Source organism: Leptonotus elevatus, chromosome 2, assembly GCF_054856555.1.
Source record: "Leptonotus elevatus isolate MCC_2025b chromosome 2, RoL_Lele_1.0, whole genome shotgun sequence".
NCBI classification, from domain to species: domain Eukaryota; kingdom Metazoa; phylum Chordata; class Actinopteri; order Syngnathiformes; family Syngnathidae; genus Leptonotus; species Leptonotus elevatus.
The window spans coordinates 2490967-2503461 of NC_141240.1; the positions used below are offsets into that span (position 1 = coordinate 2490967).

Sequence of the window (12495 nt, forward strand, 5' to 3'; positions counted from 1 at the left end):
TACAGTATGCAGCATAAATTGGGTCAATTAATTATTAAAATAAATAATTGATTGATTCATTAATTGGACTAAAAAAAAAAAGAGACAGAAATAGTACTTTGTCTTTATTTACCGTATTTTCACCACTATAAGGCGCACTTTAAAGTCTTAAATTTTCTCAAAAATTCACGGTGCGCCTAATAGTGAGGTGGGCCTTGTGTGTGGACCAAGGTCCAAAATCTGACTGACTGTGGGAGGACTTCCCGCGACACATTGCTTATAAACAAGAAAGGCGGATCTGACTGAGGAGCATGAGACATGACAGCACGGAAGAGTCAACTTGGTGGCGAGTTTTCCAGCCCCTCGTCTTCTTGCGGAGCTCGCTATCATTCCGGGAGGCTGGCGAACACAGCTTTACCAAGACTAGGAGGCAGCACCGTGCGAGTTATGCCACAATTTGTCAATGGATCGTGAATGCTTGGGCGAACGCAGACACGACGAAACTGACTCTGACAATGAGATGGAGCCGTGTTTGATGGAGAATTGTTGTTGTTGTTGCCCAGTTGTTTGTTTCGGATACAGAAGATCATTAAGACTATGAGGGATTTGTGGATTATGATTGATCAAAAGCAATGTGAGTACATTGTTATATACTTCAAGTACAACTGAACTCAATGTTCACATTGTTACTTCACCCAAACTCAGTTTTGTTTCGCCCGCTGCCTTTTTTAAAATATGCGCTAGCACTGGCATATGCCACTACTGCCACCTGCTGATGAAAAATGAAATTGCACATACCCTTTTTCACATACAGACCGTGCACATTATGTCACATCCACAGACAGAGTGCGGGAAATTCTAGCCCAAATACAGTCTGAAAACGATTGGCCAGAGGCTTGCAGAAGTACCCATTGTGATAGCTAATGTGTTAATCTACTAATTAGAAGACATTTCAGTCATTAATGGTCAGTTAAAAAGGCTACTGTAAAGATTTTTTGAGGGAAAAGGTCCATATTGCAGCTTTAAATAAAAATAAAAAAATCAATCCAAAATGTCTACTCTGGCCGTTTAGGATTTAGGAATACAAGTTTAAGTGCAATTTATACATGGTCCATGTATAAAATAACATGGTGGCTTAAAGTTGTTTTCCTAAAATCTACACGGCTAGATTTGACATTTTGAGTTGAATGTTTTTTTGTTTGTTTTTTGTTTTTGTTTAATGGGCAAAAGTGTTTCATAAAACAAATGAAGAAAAAGTTCTATTTATCTTTTTTTTATTTTAATAATGAAAAGGGCCTCAAAGTGCAATTTACGACACATTCCCTTCCTTTAAACATGGAGAGTGAATTACAAAGTAGCCTTCGTCCATAATATTAAAAAGAAGGTACCAGCTGTCAAACTAATTTACTGTTAGGCCTACCAACCAGGCAATTGTTGCTAGTGCTAAAAGCTAGCAGCTAGCCACTAACGTCGGAGATTTGTGCTATACCAATTGACTAGCGGTTTCTTAGCATCCTAAATTTGCGATTGAATATGAGTTAGGGATAACGTGTGGATGTTGGTCGCAACTATGTAATATCAATAGACTTGCAACTATGTAATGTTAATAAAAAAACTACGATAAGGAGGTAAGTCAAGCTCGCTGTCACGCCACGACGTGGGTCAATTTCAGAATACAAATCTACTAAGGCTATTTGCATTGCCTTCACTGCATTATTTGACAAACTTTATTTTGAAATTAATCTGAGCGTAGGTGGCTTGTTACGTTGAGTATGTTTCCTGCTTCTTTGACATGTCTAATGACTAGGGATGCACCGATTCGATCAGTTGGCCAAATGATTGGCCTCGATTTCCTTAATTTTGGGCGATCGGTGATGACCGATCCCTCAAAATAAATCCGATCTTGTCCACCGATCACGTCTCTCTTGTTTAAGTACAAAAAAGTCAGCCATTGCCCTCTTCTGTTGAAACATAAGCCCGCCTACTAGGTCACGTGTGCAAATGCACACTTGTGGTTTACAAACGCCAGTAGCCCAGAGCGTGCGCGAACCAAGTATGTCGACAGTTTGGCAGTAATTCACGATCAAAGTAAATGAGCCCAGGATCACAATTTGTAATTCGAGCAACGCCGAAATAAGTCGTGGTGGGACTGCACGCAAGGCATTCAACACAACAAACCTCATTCGCCATTTAAGGAACCACCACACTGCTGAGTATGCAGCATTTATTAGCAAGTTAGCCACCAAGCTCATGCTTCAGCTAGCGCAAGCAAGGAGCCAGACACAGGCCACGCCAAATGGCAAATAATCTTTGAATTGACACAAAATTATTAAATTAAATTTCCCACTATGATAATGATCTCAAATATCACAAGGAGCAACAATAAGAGAACCAAATTGAAGTTGAATGGGCTATATGTCACGTACTTTTGGTGAAACTGACGTATACGCTTAAGTAGCATCCGGTCGTACAGTATTTCCTCCCATTAAAATTGGTGTGTTTTCCACTCAATCCCTGTGTGAATTACCTCCTGTTTCTTTGAAGTACGTAAGTCATTCAAGCTAAGTCCTCCACGTCATCTCCCAAGAATGGCAAAAAGATTTAAACTGCATGTCAAGCTATCACCTGTTTCTGAGAGAAAATTGGTCAGGAGGGTGAAGAGTCAACCTAGAACCACCAAAAACCAGATTTGCCAAGAATTGGAAGCTGCTGGAATACTAATTGTCGTGAACATGGCCAAGAGACATGTAACCAAAAATTAGCATGGCTGTATGTATAGTTTTGACCCAGCAGATTTGCAATTTTTTTCTGTTAACGCCTAATAAAGTCATAAAATAACAAAAATTCATCAATCTTTTTTGTGACAAGAAAGTATCTGTTCCAATTACACTATCAGAGAAAATCAGAGTTATAGAAAAAACTGGAAGCTCGGGAGAACCATGACATGTTCTTTACAAGTGTATGTAAACTTTTGATCACGACTGTATATTCACAATTATGACGGTAAGGAAGCACGGTTTCACGTTTTACAATGCGTTACTTCGGTGGCTTGCCTTAATACTACCTTATTGTCATGACTTGTTAAAGTTGCCTTGTGTTTGTGTTGCTTTGTCCCTCTGCAGGCGTTTTGCGTTATTCATTGTACAGTCTTGGGACCGGCAGGCTGATTTGATTATGACACAAAGTGCGCAACGTCAGTTAAACAACGATAGTTTACGCGATTACACCCAGTTTACAGGCTACAGTAATTCTCACAACTTCAGGTGCTGTTTGTGCCAGGGGAAAGCATCGCTGATGAGTTGCATTCTGTTTTTCTTTCATGTGAGACATGCATTTGTGTAGGACATTTCATGTCATATAAACATTTAGTTATTTGCTAGCATTGTGAATGACATTGATGTTACGGTAGACTACATTTACATTGTTTACAAATTATGCACTGCTGTTATATTGTCATTGTCATTGTCATTTGACTTTGTGTGTATGCTTATATTATTTGAGAAACGTGCTATAGTTGTACTATAGTCGGTGTCATTTCAGCTTTACAGAAAAAAAACCCCAAGAGATTAAAGGTAACAGTAGAACAAGTAAACAGTGAAGACACACACTGTCCAACCGAGACCCATCTTTACTTTTGGCAGATTCAGGGCCAGATGCTAATTTCTGGATGCCATTGACACCACTGGCATCCAGAAATTAGCATCTGAGAGTTTGTGATACACACACACGAGGAGAAAATGTTTCAACAGTGATGCGAATTCAGTGTCTCCCGTGATGACAAAATAAAGTCATTAAGGGAAATTGTTTTTAATTTTTCTTCTACATAGACCTCAAAACTTTATTGTGCAGATGAAGTACGCCTATTTAGTAAAAAAAAAAAAAAAAAAAAAATTCACGTTTTGAATTATATTTACATTTCAAAATGGCTGGTGTTTATTTAAATGTCAATTTAAAAAATGTGTAAATTAATGGCAGTAAGAAAGAGATGATTTTAGAAGTCTTAAAGAAAAAGGAGTTACATTAAAAACATTGAATGGACCGTGTTCAAAAAGTTGACACAACATTATTAGTTGACTGTGTTAGAAAACGTTTCTTTGTTTTCCCGTGTTCACAATGTTGATTATCAAACTCAGACAATGAGAGCGGTGAAATCAGGATTTATTTTCACATAAGCTTATGGACACATGCAGTCGACCAAACGCCGCCATTGTTTCCCCACATGTGTGTCGTTCCTCCCCTGAGCAAATCACTAGTATCCTCCCCTGATTCTTCAAACCCCTCCCCGTCTTCTTCGTCCAATCCTCAGCCGTTCTTCTCCTTCCCAGACAGTCACATAATACATCAATACACTCACCAAACTTCCCCCTTCTACAATGATGTTGTTTTCAGAGATCAGATAAGAATGAGTTGTTTTTCAAAGCAAACCTGCTGGCCCCAGTTTAAACAAAGAAATCTAATTAACACATTCGCTTTGCTCTCAGTAATGTGAAGAGAAAAACCCCCTTCTTGCTCAACTGGTTTTGTAAAGACAAAGGGATCTATTTAACACATTTGCTTCACACCCCCACATCACCTTAAATTCTCCCTCAGAGACATACTGAGTAAATTAAAGCAATTTTGTCCACTTCTAAATAGTAATATTATAAATCAAACAGTTGTTATTAAATTAATTCATTTCAATCCATCTTTTGGACACGTAAGAGTCCAACATACAGAATAATTAATTAATTTTACAGAAAAATTCCAGCGGGGATCTTCATCATCGCAAACGGCATGCGCAACATTAAGCAATGGTTGTATGGGGGAAGTAATTATCATTAAAACATCCCTTTAGCAGGAGAGGAGGTAGTTTAGCAGTCATATGGCATTAACTCTTTGACCGCCATAAACGTTATAAAACGTTTAGTAAAAACCTACGGAAGGGCGTCGAGGACGTTAAAAGACGTTCACTATGTTTTTTTTTTTTTTTTTGGGAAACGGGTGGAGAAAAGCCTTGGGCAGCTGTGCTGAAAGTATCAAGCAGATCTAGTTAGTAAAATGACTCGTTTTGGCCCCTAGATGGCAGCGATGACTCTCTTTGCACAAGGTTGAATGGGCCGCCCACCGTGGGCGTCAGTAGAAGACGTGAGGCGGAGCTAGAGTGCTGAGGAGACATGGCTGATCATGACACAATGGCTGATGAAGCAACCGGTTGCAAGCAGCTCACGCTTGAGCATTTTTTTCAAAGACGGAAAGCATCGATCAATACTAAAAAGCGCATTGATGTCGACGATGATGATGACTCCGAGCTTGACGCCAAAGTTGGAAGCCTTGACGCGACCGTTATGATCACGTAGTAAGCCTCACTGGCTAGCACGGCTAGCGTGCTAACGCCGGAAAACGCGTAGCACAACCGACCGGGTATTCGATCGGGCGAAGGAGAGTTGTCGAAAAGCATCGACCAATGCACATTGATGATGATGATGATGGTGTATCCCGATGATGATGGTGAATCCCGAGGTTGACGCCACAGTTGGACGCGGCCTTTATTATCACGTCATAAAGCATCACCGGCTAGCGCTGCTAACGCCGGAGCTGCACATGCGGACTTTCGGTCGGACAATGAAGAGTACCCCGAGTCCAATGCATATTCATCGGAGGAGCGGGTACAGTCTGATCACGGAGAAGACACTGGTTCTGGACTACAATGCCACCATGAATGGAGTGGATAAGATGGATCAGAACATCTCTTACCACCCGGTATAGCAACTGAAGGACATGAGGAAGCCAGACGTAACGCCACCGTAACATAACCGTAACAAATATCCTGATATTAGACTTTATGGCAACACACACAGTATGTAGTATATACTTGCTATTGCCCGGAAAAAACGGCCGGCAAGAAAGTGTAGCTTCTGCACGCGAAGAGGCAATCGCAGTGAAACTGTTGTGCAAATCATTTTGCGTCTCCTTGCACGCAGGGGAGTGTTTCACAAAAAGAAAAACTGTCGTTGAAACATCCACATAATTGTAAATAGCACCACAGTTGCACACATTTGTAAATAGTTTGCCAAATTGTTGTCAAATTGTTACACTGTTGAATGTAAATAAACGTATTTTGCTATCAAAAAACACTTTTTCATTCTTGGTGGTAGTATTTTATAGAAGTAAAGCACTATTTAGGTGTTTGTGGCATCATTCATGGGCAAAAAGAAGTGTAAAATTCACTAGAGTGCATGAAATAATATCGTTTCACTAAAAGCTTGATTTCTCCGTATTTTGGTCCAAAACAAGCGAAATCGGGTGAAAGTAACCATTTTCTATTGTTGATTACTAAAGAACGGAATAAGGTAGAAACAAACTTTTTTTTTCTGATGAAAGATGAAAGTCCAATCTTTCATTTGGTAGTATGTGTGTTTCCTTAGTCCAAACAGAACATTTTCTGTGGACCTTGAAAGATCAGTCAAAATGCTTAAATCGGCTGGCACTGACGGCATCCCTTTTCTGAAAACGTCTGGCAGTCAAAGAGTTAAAGAACAATTTGATACATTAAAAGATTTTTTTTTTTTTTTTTAGTGGAATAAGCATAGCATATGTGAGGCTTAACACGGAATGTTGTTATTCAAGAAAGAGTGTCGCGATGCATCGGCAGATGAAGATGCGTTCCCACTCTGAAGCCATCTTGTGATGAAGTTCTTTGTTGAATGAAAAGAGTGTCGTGTTAGTTTTTTTTTTTTTAAGAACCTCAGGGTCGACTGCCCAAGGTCCTTCGATTTGTCACTGGGATTATTCTGCCCGCAAATGTGACTCTTCGTGGAATGATGCCCAGGAAAAAGGCACTTGACTCGATCTCCATTGAATGATGTCCTCATAAACGGCAGCTCGACAACCGGGCACTGGATCAGCTGACGTTGTTTTCCCAGTCGGAGGTGGTGAGATTGATGATCATCAGGTGGTGAGATTGCTGAGCCTGGGAGGATTCCGGCGGGCCGTGTAGATAAGATGTGGAATGTCGTCTCCCCCTCCTTTGAACTCCGGATAACCTCTCCCTCACCTCTTGAGAGCGAAACATGTTCATTTAGTCACTCAGAAACCACATACATTTTATTTGGAGAAAAAACACCTGATAGTTTTTGTTAGTTGGGATTAGTAAATGTTATTTGAGTAAGATCCGTAGGTCCTGCGCTGTTGGAACAGGAAAAGATCTATTCTTGTGACAGTGAAATAGAGCCCAGCCTTTGATTGAGTTGAATGACATTCGCCCACTCACCAATACAACAGAATTTTTTTTATTTTTCAAATGGGTTTCATATAATAGTAGGTAATGATTTACCACGATATTTACTGTTCTAAATTTGCATGAATGTGAATCTCAACCCAGGGAAATCACTCCGGCCGGAACGTGAACACCCTGGGAAGAGGCCCATATATATTCATATCATATATAATCTTTTGCAAACACTGGGCTCCAAAAATTACATTTTTCAATTGTTTCTGAGATAAAAGATATAATATAATATAATTACCTTCATTTGGCGATATGCTTCATTATTGTCTCCGCTTCCAACTTACTTTCTTTGTCGCTTGATTTCCTCCTGTAGATTTCTCACATTCAGACTGTGGATTATCACTTCAAAACCTTTTCATTTTGTTTTTAATCTACTAATTCGTCTACATTGGTTAATTTCTTAAACATAAACTTTCCTGTGTTCACTCATCCTCCTTTTGACAAAGATAAACACTGATCTTTTTCAAACCGCAAAGATAAGATCACCAGACACACAACCTGTGGTCCATAAATAAGGATCATCAGATCGGGGCCTGTCAAATAAACCTCAGGCACCACATGTGGCATTTCCTGCCAGCCACCATAAAACCCCACACAAAGTCGTAAAAGACAAAAGCCTTTGAGGCAGGAGATTGTGATGTAAAACAGAGCCCCAGCCATGTCCACACAATGTAAACAAGCGTAAGCAGATGTAATTGGAGACACCGCAGTGTGAGGACTTTGGGTCAAAGAAGAGAGAAAGAAAAAAATTGAGTTAAGACAACCTAATTAATCTATTGCAGGTGACAAATCACACAAAACTTCCAAATATCTGCCTCCTCAACGAGTAAAACAAACGTTTTATAATTTAAAAAAAATGACAATATCCCTAGATTTAAGCAAACCTGAAAATTATTCTCAAAATGTTAATCAACCCCACCTCCTCTACAGATTAGTGGGGCCTGTAAAAACACAGCAAAATACATTACAAAGAGTAACATCTGTGGGATTCATAAATCACAGTGCTGTGAGAAAAATAAAAAAATAACCAGCAAACTCGCTGTTGTCGATTCCACTCCCAAGATTTTGATCCAGAAACTGGGACTTAAAAAGAAAATGGGCATAATTTAGTAGACCAAATCCAACAAGCATCAAATAACGAAAAATAAAATAATTAAGTTTGAACTATCACAAATTCACATATGTTATTTTCAATTTCCTAAACTGCGTTGCTATAGATCACATCTCCCAATCTGACACAGTACAGAGTGCAAATGTAAACAATCAGACCAAAATACGACCTGAGGGGCAAATCTCAGATGACCAGAGAGCTTTGAGTCAACAACTGGAGTCAATATCCATTCCTGTCCAGCAGATGTCAGCAGCTGCACAGGGCAAAGTTCAAAGCAGGCCTGGGCTTATCACTGTGTTGCTCCCAGGAAGAGTTCATCAAGGCAGTAGGATGATAGTTCGAGATGTCTGCTCAAAAGATAGACTGGACATTATGCACAACCCCAAAACAACGCATAAGAGTCATTGAACAGTCATTGGGCGTGCGTATACACGGTGCACCATCCTAGATGCTGGCTGTGGTCACTTTACCCCACCGAAAGCAACCTTCGTGCAGCTCGCCGTCCACTCATTACACCAAGCAGAGCAGGAGAACGCTGTCCGCAATCGGGAGCCCAATAGCCAGGTTAATCCAGCACGATGTTGGGACACCCAAGAAAAACACCTTTTGGCCAATGATTGAACCTGGTTGACACATTATCCACTCGCAATAGACAGAGGGAGATAAGATCACAGTAAGAGAGTTCACTACCTGTATTTATGCATAGTATGTGTCTTATAAAAAAATATTTTGTATAACTATAGCAAGTAGTATTACCATATTTTCATAGCAGTCTACCTTAGACTCTTTTTTCATTACATGTTACCTCAAATAATGTCGAAAATGTGACAACTACCGATCAGCGCCCACATGGGTGTCCTAAGCCTCGGAACCGTCCACAAAATGGCCGACACCAAATTCTGGAATGAAACTCAGAGAGAGAACAAAGGTTAAAAAAAATTCACGCTTACGACAGTTATCAGGGAGTCATAGGAAATAAAAATAAAAATTGCAAATTATTTATCAAAAAACAAGTATTACTTCACATACAACTATAAAAGCGAACCTAATCAAATAAAACAATACGGATATCACCTGGTCCTAACATCCCCCTCAACAGCCGTCCGCACAGCAGGAAGTCAACGAGAAGCAGCAGACGAGTCCTGCAAAAACTCATTAAAATAACAATCAGATGTTGCCTGACACAAAAGATTACAAGTCTCCTTCTCAAAACAATAGCACACCATCCTTATCTAATCCTACAGGCTGTTGGGAGCGGGGAAATTTAAAATTGTTTACAGACAGCAAGACATGGAGAACCTGTTCTTCAACACTCCTATCACACACACACACACCCTTTTTGGGGACAAAGGGATGAGAAAAAAAATACTTATCACCTTTCACAATCCTGACACAAAGAAAACCTGTTTTCCCACTGACCTATGCGAAAAGCAAACGCCATTAACACACCAGCTATCTCTCACACAGACAATGGAGGGATTTTCCTCCACAACAAACACTCCTGTCCTTTGTATATTTTATTTTTATAACAGACAACACCAGAACAAGCCTCCTCTTACCTCACATAAACAATACCAAACATACAGTTACAGACAGTGAGGAGAAAAAATACAAACATGGTCACACAACCTTTAACACACTATTACAGTCAAATTCTCACCCGATCAGCCCCCACCTTATATTATCTAGGTCTGATACAAGTACTCAACAATTCTCTCAACTTTACAAACTATTGCCGGCACATACGCACACACACGTATCAACTCGGAAAAAAAACCTCCCATAATAATCACACAATTGACCCCAGTCATTTTATAACAAAAAACATTCTCTTGAAGTCACACCTCCTCCACAAATGCTGCTCACACACCCACGCACACACCTATCACAGGGTCAAAACACACAGTATTACAGTCAAATTCACTTTCCATTCCTCACATTATTTGCACATTTATTATCACATGCAATACGTATACACCATTATCAATAATTCAGTGACGTCTCACTGGTGGTACCACAATTCAACAGGCCATATTTACCTCGCAACGTCGCTCGTTACTCCTTCCTTACCTCAAAATAAACAGACGACCACAAAACGTACCCACATCACAGACATTGAACATACATAAATAACGAATCACGTAATCTCTCGATCGAACAAACAGCGGTACAAGCCAATTTCCCCGCTGCTATCAACCTGTCCGTACCCTCAATACTGCTTAATTTTCAGCAGCCGCGCATTTTAAAATAACTTATTACGTGCTATCGAATGCTCCCCAGAGGTCAAATTAAACACTCTGCGTCATCCTGTCCCAAATAACTGCTATGAAAAAAGCAGGCGCGTACCATAATCTCTAAATTTCTTAGTGGAAGAAAACCCCCGCGTCAATCCGTACCCCTCTCAAAATTCATAAAAATAACCATTATGGTCTATCGAATTTTTTGTAGCGGAATAAAACAAAACAAAATAAAACCGCTTACTTCATCCTGTCGTCAAAAAATGCTTCTTCAGCCGCGCATATGTACAGGCCAGCACTTTCAGAGTGCTCCACCCCACGTACGTGTTATTTAAAAAAGAAAAACACCCATTCAACCAGATCTCATGTACAATGCAGTTAAAATTTATCAGACGAAAACCGTCGCAGCATTCTCAACAGACAGGACTTCCCTACGTGGATGAACATCTCCACTTACCGTAATTAAGTAGTTAGGCGCCTAGAAAGTCCTGTCCTTTAAGAATTCAGCGTCGGGGTTCACCATATGTTAGAAAACGTTTCTTTGTTTTCCCGTGTTCACAATGTTGATTATCAAACTCAGACAATGAGAGCGGTGAAATCAGGATTTATTTTCACATAAGCTTATGGACACATGCAGTCGACCAAACGCCGCCATTGTTTCCCCACATGTGTGTCGTTCCTCCCCTGAGCAAATCACTAGTATCCTCCCCTGATTCTTCAAACCCCTCCCCGTCTTCTTCGTCCAATCCTCAGCCGTTCTTCTCCTTCCCAGACAGTCACATAATACATCAATACACTCACCAAACGTCCCCCTTCTACAATGATGTTGTTTTCAGAGATCAGATAAGAATGAGTTGTTTTTCAAAGCAAACCTGCTGGCCCCAGTTTAAACAAAGAAATCTAATTAACACATTTGCTTTGCTCTCAGTAATGTGAAGAGAAAAACCCCCTTCTTGCTCAACTGGTTTTGTAAAGACAAAGGAATCTATTTAACACATTTGCTTCATTCACACCCCCACATCACCTTAAATTCTCCCTCAGAGACATACTGAGTAAATTAAAGCAATTTTGTCCACTTCTAAATAGTAAAATTATAAATCAAACAGTTGTAATTAAATTAATTCATTTCAACTGCTGGAGATTCTCAGTTGTTTGCATATGGTGGCGCTGGCGACCCACAGACAGTCTCGTCATGTGAGGTAAAAAACAACAACAAAAACACGACAGTATTGAATTCTACACAAGCCTGACATAAATGGACTTAACAGTGGTCACTGTATGCTGCTACTTAAATGTCGTCACTTTTTTTTAAAATTGCGTTTAATCTGTTGTCAAGCCTATATGTTGTAACAGTAAATGTAAACAGCGTAAGTGTATGATTTTTTTCTGCTGGTAGTCTCGCCTCCTCCACGGCATATATCCCATTGTAAGCTTAATATGATCTTCAAAGTTCAGGCTGATTTCATCTGCTGAGAGTTTAAATTTACTAAACTTTTAATGGGTTTAAATCTCGGATGGTTTCCTTACCTGCTACTGGAATTGACTTTTCAGTGGTCTTTTGACAGTTCCTCAAGGTTTGTGGTCAATATTTTTTCCTAAGCTACTGGTTGCTATGGCCATTTGAAAAATGTACGGACCAAAACTTTAAGCGTCTTTCTCAAAATGAGGGATTTCAGCCTGGCAACATTAAAATTACTTTTTGAGGTATGTCGGTGTATTGTATATATTTTAAAGGAAATTAAGTGTATAATTCGAATATATTTATATCTCAGTTTTAATTTTTTGACCCATGAAGTCCCTTTTGCCTGAGCCGGTCACATGTTTTGACTTCCTTACTGGAGCGGTCTGTGTCGCCTGCAGTAAGTGTAGAGTGTGAGTGTTTTTCTTTTCATTTAACCTTT

General features: G+C 39.8%; 1 protein-coding gene across 4 annotated transcripts in view; it reads left to right on the forward strand.

Annotated features, from left to right (window-relative positions):
• Nucleotides 1-12495, forward strand: part of plxnb3 (plexin B3) — a 148268-nt gene that overhangs the window by 105557 nt on the left and 30216 nt on the right. The window lies entirely within an intron of this gene.